Source organism: Bactrocera dorsalis, chromosome 3 (assembly GCF_023373825.1).
Source record: "Bactrocera dorsalis isolate Fly_Bdor chromosome 3, ASM2337382v1, whole genome shotgun sequence".
NCBI classification, from domain to species: domain Eukaryota; kingdom Metazoa; phylum Arthropoda; class Insecta; order Diptera; family Tephritidae; genus Bactrocera; species Bactrocera dorsalis.
This window is the reverse complement of record NC_064305.1, coordinates 1,565,122-1,579,872: the sequence shown is the minus strand read 5'-3', so window position 1 is coordinate 1,579,872 and position 14,751 is coordinate 1,565,122. Positions and strand designations below refer to the sequence as shown.

Below are 14,751 nucleotides of genomic sequence, written 5' to 3'. Positions count from 1 at the left end.
GAAGCACGAGAGACTTATGGCAGTCGGTAGAAAAAAAATCACAGTGGATACAAAACAACAAAACAAACAAACTGCAAAAACCTGCAGATGCCTTTTACTATTTTTGCGCTTTGGTCAACATTACCACAGCCGTCGGCAGCAGCAGCAGCAGCAAATAAAGCGCTTGATTTTATTCTTTTGCTCATTCACCATTTCAGGCGAAAGCGAAACTGCCTTTTGTGGCAGCATGTTAGACCCTAAATGGAATTTCATTAGAGTTGCTATTGCTGCTACTGTTGTTGCAGCAACAAGCAGCAGCTACTGCTGGCTGGTCTGCTGCCGTCATTTGTTGTGCTTGCCACACTCGCCGGTGACTTTGCTGTTGTTTTAGTTGTAGTTGGTGTAGTGGTTTATGGCCTTAAGGCCCAAACTGGGTAAGCCACTCATACGCACACAAACACCAGCACACCAGCTAATAGAAACAACAACAGCAAAAGCAGCAGACGCAGGCACGCTCCTTGCGCTGTGCGGTCTATTGCCTCTTTTTGTGGCAAGTAAAATATTAAAAATGCACGGAGCATTATGTGTGTGTGTGTGTGTGTGCTGGTGGCGAAAACAGTAGCAGCAACGAACTGTCTGCAATGATTTGCCACACACATACACAAACAAACTTGTGCTGTGGAAAAGGCGGTGAGCCGCGCTGGCAGGCATCCTGATTGCATGCTAGACGATTTTTTCTACACATGTATCGCCATTTACTTTTATTTGCTATACCTGCCTGCCTGGCTGCGTTGTTGCAGACCTTTGCGCGTATGTAGTAGCGCTTGCTGCAACCTTTTCGCTATGCTTCCCCTCTAACCGCTTTGCTGCTATCGTTGGCGTTGTTATTGAATTCTTCCTGTTTAGATAAAAATTTGATCGATTTTGATTATTGCGTACAACTGACACAAATGATGAAGATGGCGTTGCTGCCACTAGCCGCCTGTCTGGCCGCAGTTAGTTGCTACGAGTTGTTGCCAGCATAACTGTCTGCAAGTTACTTTTGTTTTGCATGGTTGCATGGCATCGGTGGCGACTCTTTTGCTACTGTTGCCGATAAGATAGCATAATTTAATGCTATGAAGTTTGAAAAAGTGGCAAGAGAGAAGGAGAGAACAGGTAGTGACTCTTGGTGGAGTAAAGACTCACCTAATTTTTGTTTGATAAATACAGCTTACACATATTTGTTGTTGTTTTGAGATTATTTGAACATCATAGCGCAGTAATTTCATCATATTATTGCAAGTAGAGGGTTATTATTGGCAGTAAAGAGTTTCCTCTTGATATAAATCATTGTAGGCACTTTGGTTTGGCTGGTTTTGGTGCTTTTTGTACTTCTTGTAAGAAATTAAGCCAAAAAATCAGAAATATCATGAAAGTGTTAAAAGAAAAAAAAAACGTTAGTTTTCAGCTATTATACTCACACAAATTATACTCTACTACAAACCCCAGGTCAGTCAGTCAGTTTGTATGGTAGCTATAGGCTATAGTGGTCTGATCTGAATAATTTCTTCGGAGATTGAACCGTTATTTCGGACAATAACCCGTACTAAATTTTGTGCAGATATCTCGTCAAATAAAAAAGCTCTCCATATAAGCATCTGATAAATTTTTTCGTGGATAGCAATACTGACTTATACAATAACCTATACCAAATTTTGAAAATTTATCTCGTCAAATGAAAAAGCTTTCCATACAAGTACTTTATTCTGATCGTTCAGTTTGTATGGCAGCTATATGCTATCGTAGACGGATATCGACGATTCCAAGAAATAAGCATACTTTTGGGGATTACTTGAAAAGTGAAGGACTAGTTCGCGTATACATATACCGGCAAGCAGACTGACTGGAAGATACGGCTAAATGGACTCTGTTCATCAAGCTGATATATGTATGTATATATTTCTTAGCATCTCCTATGATTTCGTTTATGTCTTACAAACATCGTGGCACACTTAATTTACCTCGTTCAAGGTATAAGTATCGTCCAATGCAGCACTTCCTTACCAAAGACTTAAGCGACAAACTTGATCGGCCTTCAATGTACAAAATGAGATAATCGTTATAAATCACCTTAAACTCAGTTTACAACTAAATTTTGATGTTGCAGCATTCAACATTTTATTTTGGAAAACTGACAGCTAATGTAAACAACAACAATAACTACATGCATGCGTAATCACATGCGCGAGATGCTTATAAAGTCATTATGGCAACCCCATAGCTCTTGCATTAACGTATCAAATATTCAGAGCGAATAAAGATTGCATAAAAGGGCTTTACACACGTGAAGTGAGAAGAAATCCCAAAAAGCAAATAAAAAATGCATTGCATAAAAACTAAATGGGCACTTAAAAGCATAACAAGAAACAAAAAGCATTTACGAGTACTACAATTAAGCATTTTGTTGCAACAATTGGGTGAAGCAATAAAAATCGCTTAGCGCTGCTTACATAGAAGATCTGGAATTTGAGATTTTCTTATAATAGTTGAGTGTTTAAGTCACTTTTTTAATAATAATATTTTTCAATTTCAGTAACTTTATTGTAAGTTGCAAATACAAACGTTACATTTAACTGAAGAAGAAGAAGAAGACTAACTGTACTGGGGATCCGCATTCAGTTAGAGAAGATTCTCTGACGAATAGAGCGAAGATGACTACTAATTTAGACGTTGCGATCAGCTATTGAATGTTTTTATTTAACTCATTTTTTTTAGTACATAAAAAGCTTTTTAAAGTAAATAGAGAATTAGCTTTTATACAGCATACAACCTTTATGAAAGGTTACTTAGGGTCCAGTTTTAGAATATGTGTAATTTATGAAGCTTAAAGCTAACTAATTCTACGGAGCTTTCAAATAAGAGCTTTTCTTGTTTTAAGCTTCGTGACAATTAATTTTATAAGCACATAAAATTGTAGTCATATATTATTTTTAGTCTGTAAAGTTTAAAGATTGCTAAAACTACCGAGCTTTCAAATAAAAGCTTTTTTTTTGTTTTAAGCTCCATGCTAATTCACTTTGTGAGCACATTAAATTGAAGTCACAGTAATTTATTTGAGTCTATAAATCTTAAAGCTCGCCAAAACTACCGAGAAGAAAGCTTTTCTTTATTTTAAGCTCCATGTTAATTAATTTTATAAGCAAATAAATAGCTCTTTAAAAAAAATAGAAAATAATTTATATTTTGTGAAGCCTATGTAGCTTAAAGCTCGCTAATACTGCTGCGCATTCATGCTGAGCTTTCGCCAAAAATAAGCAAAATAATAAAAAAATAAATTCATTAAATTTATATCCTCTGCATTAAATTTTTTTTTGACTTGGTGAATTATGGTTATTATACATAGTACATTCATACAGCTTAAAGCTTTCGGATTCTAATATGGTTTTTCAAAAAAATATAAAATATAATGAAATAAATTAACTGAACTGTTTTTCTGAGATCTCAATAACTTGCTGCAATTTCGCGTTATCGCATTTAAATTTTGTTTAGAGCTTTTATAAAGCTTTCAATACAATATTTTATAGTTAGAAATAAAGAAATAATGATGCCATAGCCACTAGCTTCACTATAAACGCTTACAAGCAGCTCAAGTGAGTTCCGATTCTTGTGCACATTTTCTCTTTTTCGCCGCCAAACAAAAAGGAAACTAAAAACAAATTATGCTCAGCCGCCACTTCAATTGTGTGTCGAATTATCGGCGCTTTCGGTAGCTTAGCTGCGCGGCTTCTTAGTCACACAATGCGCAGACATTCGCTTTTACAGTATTTTGACATAAATTAAGAGCGCAGCTAAAGAAGCGGCTAAGTAAACACAATTGTGCGTACACAAACGCACGCATGCGCACAAAGCAGAACAAGACACGAAAGCAGTGCGGACAACAGAAATGTGTAAAAGAAACAACAAAAATCACAAGAACGCACAAAATAATGTTAAAAGGCCACACGTTATTTGTACACCGGTGTAGCCGTTGTTGTTCATGGTGAATGTTGAATGCAGAATGTTATTTGTTGATTGTCGAAAGCCGATGAATGGCAATGGGTAACGTTTTCTTTGCATTGTGTTCTGTTTATTTTTTTTTGTTTTCAATTTGTATGCCATAAATTGCCGCTGTTATTTGGACTTAACAAAACATTTTGGCGTCAGCGCGCGGTGGCAACGCTGCAAAGCGGCCGATGAGTCGGCAGTCGCTTCGAGCACCGTTTTATGCGTGAAACCCAAATTTTTTTGTCAGTCAATTTAAAAACATAAATGACATGAAGAGCGGTTTATATGTACAACAACAACAATTTGTTGAAACAACAAACTTTTATTGTTGCGCGAACTTTTTGTTATAATTTTTGTTGTTACTTGAATATCAACCATTTCGGCTGCTTCTGCAATTTACGACTTTTATTCGCTTTTGCATAATAAAAGAATTCCAATCAGCTTTGGCCCACATTTATATAAAATCGATTTAACGTTTTGCCAATATTTGGCGCTGGCGTACACGTATCGCTGCGAAGCATTTATATCTCTATCGCTGAAACGACCACATTTGTGTTGCTTTTATTACTGTAGTTTACAGCTATATAAAGCCCGTTTCGCGCCAACTACGTGTCGGCTGTATTAATTATTTTTTATCAGATTTTTAAAACAATAAAAGCAAAATGACACAAAAATTCGCATTTAATATTCGAATCGTGCGGTTGTATAAGGCTGATAACATATTCAGATTGTAAGTCGCCATAATATTTATTCATTATGACGACGTAATTTGCAAATGACTTCGTGTAGTTAATGACGACTTCATTTGGCGTATGTCGCTCATATAAATTATAAATGAAAGCTTTTATGAATGTTATAGCTCAAGTTTTATTGCTGGAAGCTCTTATGAATGAAAGCTTAGATGTTATGAAAGCTTATATTTGACTTCTGAAAGCTTTAATAATATAAAAGCTCACATTTTACTTCAAAAAAGTTATAATTCTAATATGAAATTCTAATTTCATGATGAAAGCATGTGTAAAAAAAAGTGTAAGTAAAGTGAAAGCTCACATTTTCCGCCAGAAAGCTTTAATTTTATGATGTAAGCTCAAATAAATAAAAGCTCACATTTTCCTTACGAATGTTATAGTTTTAATTTCATGATGAAAGCTTAAGTAATATGAAAGCCCACATTTTCTTTTGAAAGCCATATCTAATCTTAAATTCTAATTTTATGAGAAAAGCTCAAATAAATGAAAGGTTACATATCACAAAAACTCATTTTTCCTCTGAAAATTCCAATGAAGAAAGCTAAAATAAATGAAAGCGTCGATTATATGAAAGCTCACATTTTACTTCTGAAAGTCATAACTTTAATATGAAATTCCAATTTCATGATGAAAGCTCAATAAATGAAAGCTTAGATATTATGAAAGTTGACATTTCACTTCTGAAAGCTCTATTTTCATGATAAAAGCTCAAATAAATAAAAGCTTGGATGATATGAAAGCTCATATTTTACTTCTGACATTTTGCATGTATTTACCAATAAAAGTATAAGAAACAGTTTGCAGACATTTTGCTGATGATCTCATAAAGTCTTCAGTAATAGGTGTATGCTTTCATATGAATTTATTTTTTCAAATTATTTCTTATCTAAATGATTAATAACCCCAACAACACACATGAACATGAGACTTTACTTAGAAAAAATGCCCAAATGTAGGTTGACAATGTACAAAAACAAGAAAAACTTGTACGATTAACCTCCTTATTTCAGCGACCATTTCAATAACAACAGACAACCCTATTATAAGGCTGCAGCATAATTGTAAACAATGAAATTTGTATGCAAGATAAGGTTCAAGTTCAATGCTTTTAACAATTAGCGCCTACAAGCGCTATGACGTTAGCGGGGCAAAATGCCAAATTAGAAATAGCGCGCGAAGCTAAAGCTTGCCAGTCAGGCTTTTACAGTACTGTGGAGTGAAATACATAGTAAACAAATTTTATATTTAGAATATTTTTAGTGTTTTCAAAACAAAAATTTAATTTTTTTTATACAATTTTATGGAAATAAGAATTGTTTGATATTTTTGTTAATTTAACAAAAATTAAAATCAAAATGAGCTATTCCATTTATATGCCCAGCACTGTGCGCTTTTAACACTCAACTGTTCGCTGCCGTACTAAATCGTCATTTGTCAGAAATCAATTAGGTTGTTGCGCTTTCGAATTGCTGTTGTGGTTTTAGATTGCTGCTCTTTTCTCAGGCAATGCATGCACATTAAAAGTCAATGATAAACAAAGCCAACTGAGGCAAAATATTTGTTGGCCACCGAAATGAAGTTAACCTTGATGGAGCAGCGCTAAACTAACAGAACTCACGAAAGCAGTCGTGTAGACAGTGCGACTGGCAAATGAATGCAGCAATTAACGGTTCAGCGCTGAAGAAAACGAATGAAATATTGTTTGTGTTGGCAAAAGAGTGGCTTTAATTTGGCATTTCGAGCGGTCAACACACGACTAATGCATTTGTAACAGAAATTATGGCAAATATACTTACTTGTACTGTGACAAATAACTACAACTAAGCTACAAGAGTTAATTAAAAAATATCAAATGACTTACACACTGAAGAATTCACCGTAAAGTCAACACACAGCTGTTTCGACTGAATAAATTATGAGGCGATTTGTTGCGCTTACCTGCAAGTAAAGAAAGAAAATAACAAAAACTAATTAATAAAGCTGGACATGCGGCACAGGTGGGATTAGAATATGCCTAAAGGTTTACATTTTCTATTTTATAAATATTTTGCTTTTTTTTATTTTATATTTTATATATATTTTTTTATTTTTATTTTTTTAATTTTTTTTTGTAATTTTCGCTTTCAAACAATCAATGCACATAGCTGCCGGCATACGCCTATTGCGTCCGTTAATTACACTCACCCGATTTCCATTCGCCCATTCACCAATTCACCAGCGCGATTAGTGTCAGACGCGCATCGTCGTTGCTAACACACATGGCGCAATTTCCTATTGACTATCGAAACGGAAATGAATTGGTGAATTGTTTGCTTGGCTGGCTGATTGGCAGCCTGACTTTACCGATATTCACGCTTCAGCTGATTTGCGGAAGCGGCTATTTACTCTAATTCGCGTGATTTGAGCTACAAATAAGAAAATGGTAATCTGCCTTTTGTCTGCCGATGATGTGGCAACTATTTCGGTTGCAACGCAAACAAGTTTATTAATAAGGAAATTAGTTTGAAGTTTAATTGCCATTAGAGTATGGTACAATATGTTTTCAATAACGGTTAGGAAGTGATGATTTGTAGTTTTTTTTTCGTCTGTTGCATAACTAGGTCTGCATACATTGATCTGTCCGTTTTTTGATCTGACTGACCAATATTTGAGGTAAAATTATTTTTTTTCGATTTTTTGTTTGATCGTCGATCGGAAAATATGTCTTAGCTAAATGAAGGTTTTTTTTTATTTTTGGGTTCCATTTTCGGCGTCAAAAATCTCCTATAAATCAAAAAGTATAATTTTTTTTACTTTTTTAGTACTTCAATCGGTCGGCTACTGAAATTATGTAGACTTCAAAGTGAAGCTATCCCTATAATAAGGAAAATAGTTTATAGTGCTCACTATTGGAGACCAGCTCCATAAAAACACTGAAGCCAAAGACAAGTTCTAGTTTGCCGAAAGAAAACACACTGAATATATTTTTGGGTTTCATAGATATTTGATTTAGAAGAGAACAACTTTTTCGAAATCGCAAAAACCTAATTTTCACTTCAGGTTGTTACTGTATGCCAAATATGCATATAATGTCTAGTATTTTCAAAATCAAAGCCAGTTTCTTAACCATAACTCATTCCAAAGTCGTTTAAACTAAATTAAAAATGGCATTTCAAACAACTCATTCCTTCCTTCGCTCATACAGAGATTGTCGTCAGTGTTGCGAAATTTCGCTTTCATTTCGAACAAAATTTATGGCGCTATGAAAGTGCATGCAACCAGAAACAACCGGTTGGCAGCAGCGCAGCTTCATAGCAGACTTTGTGGAAAAATGCTATTTTCACCACTTTACTAGCCACAAAATGGTGCAAAGAAGAAAAAAGTCACTACCGCGAAACCTAAACGAAAGCGCTTACAAATTTGTGAAAGGAAAATCATCGTCAAATAAGCAATAATATTTAAGCCAACAACAGCGTATCAAAAGCCAGCAATCAAATAAAAGCAATAAAAACATGTGAACTATCCCCAAGGAGATGCGTTGTAACCACACCAGCCGCAGCCACAACCACAGTGCCAGCCGCAGACATACAGGTAAGCGCTAAAAGTGGCCCGCACACGACACTTGGCAGACGGTAGACAGGAAAATTTGTCGGCTGAAATTGTGAGCGGTCATAAATTTGAAAAGTGAGAAGATGAAAATGCAAGTTGCTGCAACACGCAGACGACAACAAGTTATTTGGCTTTTTCGACTTAACGCTCAACGCTTTTTCAATTTATTATTTGCTCGTTGACGGCATAAGCCGACACAGTGCAGCTTAGCGCTCGTCTCGGGCGAGTGGCGGGCACTTGCTTGGCTTGCGTATGCAATTTTCCGAATTGGCAATAAAAATTGCTAACAACGGCAAATCAACAACCACTAAAATGCCGATACACATGCATACACTGAAAACAACCAAATAGCTAATAGCAACAACAAGAACAACACTTGTTGGCTAACAACATTTTACTGGCATAACAGGCGATTCATAAAAATGAAAAGTCGTTTTCGTTGGCTGGTTTTTGCTGCTGTTTACACACTTTTTTATTGTTGCTGTAAATCTTCGTGTTATTGTTGTTGTTATAGTAATAGTTGTTGCTGGAGGAAAATCTGTACAAAAATTGAAAATGGAAAGTTGCCGTCGTCTGGCCAGGTCTGCAGCTTGTTGGCGGTTCGGTGGCTTTTCTTGTGCTGCAACTTGTTGCGGCAACATGCCTAGCTGCTGGGCATGGCTGCCAGTCACTTGTTGCTTGCTGGCCATAAAAAAGTGTGCGATGCTAATTTTAGGCGGTATTTTTCAATGAACTCGCAACGGTGTTGCCAGCTGGCGTGAGCTGTTGCATGCTTGGCGCATGTTGTTGCATTGATGCGCGTAAAAGCGTGTCAGCAGTGGGCGCCAAAACTTCATCAAAATGTGCTGAGTGTGGTTTGAAGTTTATATTGCATGAATTTCCGCCAAATAAAATAAATTTAGCTACATAATTGTATGGCAACGCTATGCGACAACATTTTCTAATTGAATTTCGCTTAAGCCTGCCGACAGCTTTTGCTAAGTCATATGTGTCAACCGCCAGTGTATTTCAAAACTAATTAATTTTGTGTGTTTCGCAACTGCGTCTGCGTCTGCGCGTGCGCATGTTTGTGCTTATTTGTGTCAGCACCTTTTGCCTTGCAGCTTGCATCATACGGAATCGCGCAGTGTGTCAACACCTACAACAATTCGCCAAGGTAATTGCCGATTTTTATCTTCAAAGCGCTCTTCGTTTGTGTTTCATTTGTCCGCTTGTGGCTTTTTTGTTCGCTCGAATTGATTCATCGCCGTTTTGAGGCTATAAATTTGTCATTTGCCTTTCAGCGAAAACTGCTCTCCCAAAAGCGTGAACAATACAAAATAAAGCATTGTTTAATATTTTCATTGAAAAAATTGCAAGTTTGCAATTTAGCTTTCTTGTGCATAGTTTTTTGTGTTGTAAATTCCTTTCGAGCAGCTTTGTACTGAAAAACGTAACTTTTCGCACATATTAAAGTCATAATGAGGTTGCCGAAAGAAAGGAGGATATGATTATTGGTGTTTTTTGTAATATAAAGTCTAATATGTTAAATATGTGATTCAATTATATTCAACATGCAGCTGTTATTCAGTACAGGGCGATCTCTAAGATGGTGAGACTGCAGCAGGTTTTCTGAGGTGCAGCATGATATGCAGTTTTTAAATATTTAGAAACTTTTTTTGGCAAAAGTAAACTAAAACCAAGCATGGGAGCGAGTATGAGAACAGTTAGTATTTTTTGAAAAAAATTAAAATTGAACAGGAGACAGTTTTTCAGATATGATAACAAATAGTATTACTGGAAAATGCGAAAATTAGACATGGGAACAGTTTTTGAAATATGAGAACAGTTAGTGTTAACATTATTCCGAGCAGGAAATATGCAGAATAGTGTTTAAAACTTGTAAATAGCAAAAATGGAGCTTAGTTAAAGTGGGAACAGTTTTATAAATATAAGAAAAGTTAGTATTAACATTACTGCGAGCTTGAAATATTTATAAAGGTGTTTAAAAGTTGTAAATAGCTAAAAAGTAAGTCTGTTAAACTGGGAGCAGTTTTTTTTTATTTTGGACACAGATCATAAAACAGCTTAAACATATCAGGTTCCAGCCTCTATCCTTTTGTGGAATTAAGTAAAAGTGAGAACAGTTCTCTAACTTGTGGAACACTTATCAAAACATCTTTAATCACATTGTAATACTTGTCTCTTTACTTTACAGGTGAGAAAAAAATTATATGTGACACAGCCAAGTGTGAACGGTTTGATTAGTAATATTATATTACCTACGAACTTTTACTAAACCCTTTAATTAGCCAACAAACACTCAAATGTACATGTAAAAACTAATTTCCAATATTGGCTTATAAAAAAGAGTCTTACTATCAAGCCAGTTAACCCATTTAGGCCGACGCAGAGTTATGTTTAATAGGAGAATTCCGAAAGCAAACTCGCGGTGACCAAAACTTTATTTATTTTTAAATTACATTTTTTGTTGCAATCATATTTTATGCACACAATTAACTGCACCCACACCGGCACTACACCTTAATATATATGCCGCCAACGCGACTTTAACTGCATTTTAAATTGTTGTAAATAAAAATTTGAGGGGAGAAAGCTAAAAACTGGGAATTGTTCTTTAAATTCGCCGCACATGATCGTAAAAACGAAAATGGGCACGAGCACAACAACATACATGCATATACATACATATGTTATATAGTGGCATAAAAATACTTGCCTTTATGCGCACTGAAATAATAATACAGCAATAATAACAATAACAGCAACAAATCACTGCGCGCATAGAAGGTAGAAAATGATTATGGCCGCATTGAAATGCGCTGACGTTTATTGATAGTGAAGCACTGATGCATATGAGTAAGCAATATGACATACAAATGCAGATGCATATATACAAAAACAATAAGGTACCAAAACAAAAAGCCCACAACGAAAAAGAACAGCCCACGACCAGCCAAGTGGCTTGAGCAACAAGTGACTAAGCCCTCGCCGCAATGACCGCTAGTTTGCCGGTGTTTGTGTTTATATAAATATGTGTGTGTGTGTGTGTGTGAGGCATTAAGCATAACGGTTTTGTGCTGGCAGCGCCGCTAAACCTTTCCGCGGTGGCGGTTGCAGTTATTAAAAGGTCAAAAAACTGTCATGTGTCGCTGGTAATCGGCGGTCAGTCAGCGTCAGCCGGGCAGCCGCGCCGACCACTCAGTCACCACACAGTCAGCCGGGCAGCCGCGCAACCCAACAAAGTGCCGAGCAAACGGCGCGACGTGGCGACAATAATAATGACATCTACAAATAACTGAATGTATGTCAACAGGCACATGCAACAACAATAACAACAACATTACTACAAGCGCTGCGGTGCAACAATACCGAATATTGAAGTCATGCCACAAAAAGCACCTGTACGATACATTCAAGTCGTATGCGAGTATGGACATGTTTGTTGTAATTATGTAGGCGTGTTGTTGTTATTTACATACAAACACACATACGGACGTAACAGTTACGCATGCAGTTGTTGCAAACGTTGTTTAATAAGCAATAATTTTCCACTAATTACGCACAAAAAGAATTAAAGAAAACCAAAAACAACAACAAACCAAAAAAGGTAATAAGTATATACACACGCACAATATGGCAAACGATTCAATAAAACAGCACAAAATACATATGTACGCAGTAGCGCTTTTCCGCCAGCGTGGCGTCACAAAATGTGAAATCAGTCGCTCTTATTTATTGTTGTATTATTTGCTTTGTATCGCTTATCATAGGCAATAACTTTTGTTGCCGCTACGCTGGTGCAGCGATGCGATAAATTGTATTTGCAGTGTTTTCTGCCATGGAAAAAGCTCCTCGAACAGAAACTGCGCACAGCAAGTGCAGTTAGTGACAGCAATACAACAACAACAACAATGAAAACTGTGAACACTTGTTATCATTAGCAGACAACAATTGCCATGGTATTCAGCAATTGCAGCAATTGTTGCACACTTTCCTTTGCTACGCACCGTTGCGGTGAAAGAGAAAAGTGTCTGCCACTCAAGGCGTCTTAAATGCGAAATATTGTTGCAACAAGTGCTATTAAGATAACAACAATTTATATACGCGCTGTCACTTGATGCCAAGTGAATAATATGAGCATATAACAGCTTTAATATTGTGTGACAAACGTGCCACAAAAGCGTCATGTCGCACACTACCTTACTGGTTCGCAGTTAACGCTAATTAAGTAGTTTATTTCTGCTACTCGTCAGGTTTTTGTGATGAATAGAGTGATGTTAAGTTTGGGGAAGTAAATGAAATTCGCCATAATGTATGACTTTTAAGTAGCCTTACTTCTATGGTATGAGTTTTGTATGTAAGATAAAAGAAGGCATCTATCTAAATATCCACAATTCTCTTCTAAAAACTCATACAGTTAAGAATTTTTGTTTTGTTGCATCTTCCTGATGATAAGTAAAGTTTCAACACTGGGAACAGCTTTTGGGAACATAGCAGGTAATTTTTGGAACTGGGGACAGTTTTTAGAAACATTTAAAAATATTAAATAGATTAAATAGTTGTAATTCGTAAAAATTTTAGTCAATTTTAGAAAAGAAAATAAGGTTAGTTTCGACAAAGAAGTACTATTTTAGTGCCTGTGAACTAAATATTTTATATTAATGAATATATGTATCTTATAATTTATTTACTGTTTAATGAAAATACTTTAAGTGTGAAAAATTTTAATTAATCAAGACTGGGAAAGGTTGCCACTAAACTATAACTCATAATTTATTTCTTTTTGAATGAAAATGGTAGTTTTCATACTGCTTAAACATGAAAAATTAGAACTGTTCATGGGAACAGTCTTAAATAACTTTAAATCTTAAAATTTATATTGTTCTTGAGACAAAATGATAGTTTTTATACTTCAAGCGTGAAAGATTCGAACATTTTCTGGCTGAAAACAGTTTTAATTAAACTCTATGACTTATAATTAATTTTTTTCTTGAATGAAATGATAATTTTGAGCCTTAAAGCGTAAAAAACTAGAATTTTTCATTACAGGGAACAGTTTATACTTAACTATATATTTATTTTTGAATGAAAATGGTAGTTTTTATACCTTAAGTGTAAAGAATAGAACAATTCACGACTGGCAACAGTTTTCATTAAACTCTATGTCTTACAATTTATTTAGTTTTGAATGAAAATGTTGTTTTAATTACTCTGAAATTGTTTTACATTACTTAAATTGGCTAGTTTCAATTTACTATACAGTTAAATTGAGTAATTTCTGTAATTAAGAAGGTCATACATAAACTTAGTAGTCTAACCACACTTTGTACTTTCCTTAGGTAATGAAAATTACATCCCAAAGCCATATCTTAGACCCCCTTCAAACAAGTGTAGTCATATACATACATATATGTATATTGACCTTCATTTATATTTTTATAAATATCATTATGATCATTCACCATTACCATAAATAAAATAAACCGCAGTAAACTTCAAAATATATATATCCTTTATATGCAAGTACACATCACACTTATTTATATTTTTATAAGTTGACACGGAAGTCATGGCGACAATATTTATAAGTACTTCAGCTACTTACTGTCTGCCTTCTAATAGTTCACGATAAAAATATATAAATACAACCATATCTTTATTTATTTATATTATTTGAGTGTGGTACTTCGCATGAAAGTTGTATGCATAATTTTCTTTATTAATAAATTATTGCATGATGTTAGCGAATCAACATGAATAAATGCCCCTTACAAGTATGACTGTATGTATACAAGTATATGTATGTGTATTGCATAAGTGAGCGTAAGCACACGAATACAGTAAATGGTCATTGTATCATCACCAATTGCAATAATATGCGTGTATGTGTGTATTGTTTGTGGCTTTTTCATTGTCCACGGGCAGCGCTCGTTCAAAGATAAGGATTGAGTCATCTGCGCAGTTACATGTATAACTGCATTGTGGCTAAATGGAAAGCTCATTTTCGCTATTATTTGTGTTTTTATAACAATTGCGTATGCAAAAATTATGTTGCACAATAAAAATGATGTTACATATGAAAATATGCATATACTATATGTGCAAGTAGCTCTTTTTTTAAAAAGTTGCAATTATTGCTTTACTCAAGCAGCGGTAATCCCAGCAATTTAAGTAAAAGCAATTACTTAAATATGTTATATTGTTTCATATGAAAGCTGAAACGGAATGAAATTCACGCGCATTCCTCAGCTCATTCACACATTTCGTTTCCCTTATTAATTATAGAAATAGAAAGTAATTACCATTGGCATTAGCATTACCAAATAGTGGTGGCGTATTATGACGGCACTCACAAGCTTACACATACACCAACACATACGCAACATATGTGCATTCAAATGACGCC

General features: G+C 35.2%; 1 protein-coding gene across 4 annotated transcripts in view; it reads right to left on the bottom strand.

The window, feature by feature from the left end:
• The window catches only part of LOC105230209 (AF4/FMR2 family member lilli), a 92,774-nt gene that overhangs the window by 42,465 nt on the left and 35,558 nt on the right, over positions 1–14,751 (bottom strand). Inside the window, exon 2 of one of the 4 annotated variants that reach the window (XM_049453893.1) lies at positions 6,616–6,692. The exons of the other annotated variants lie outside the window; for them this stretch is intronic. The gene's annotated coding sequence lies outside the window, so the exon portion shown is untranslated. The remainder of the gene's footprint in view (positions 1–6,615; positions 6,693–14,751) is intronic. 4 annotated transcript variants of the gene reach the window in all.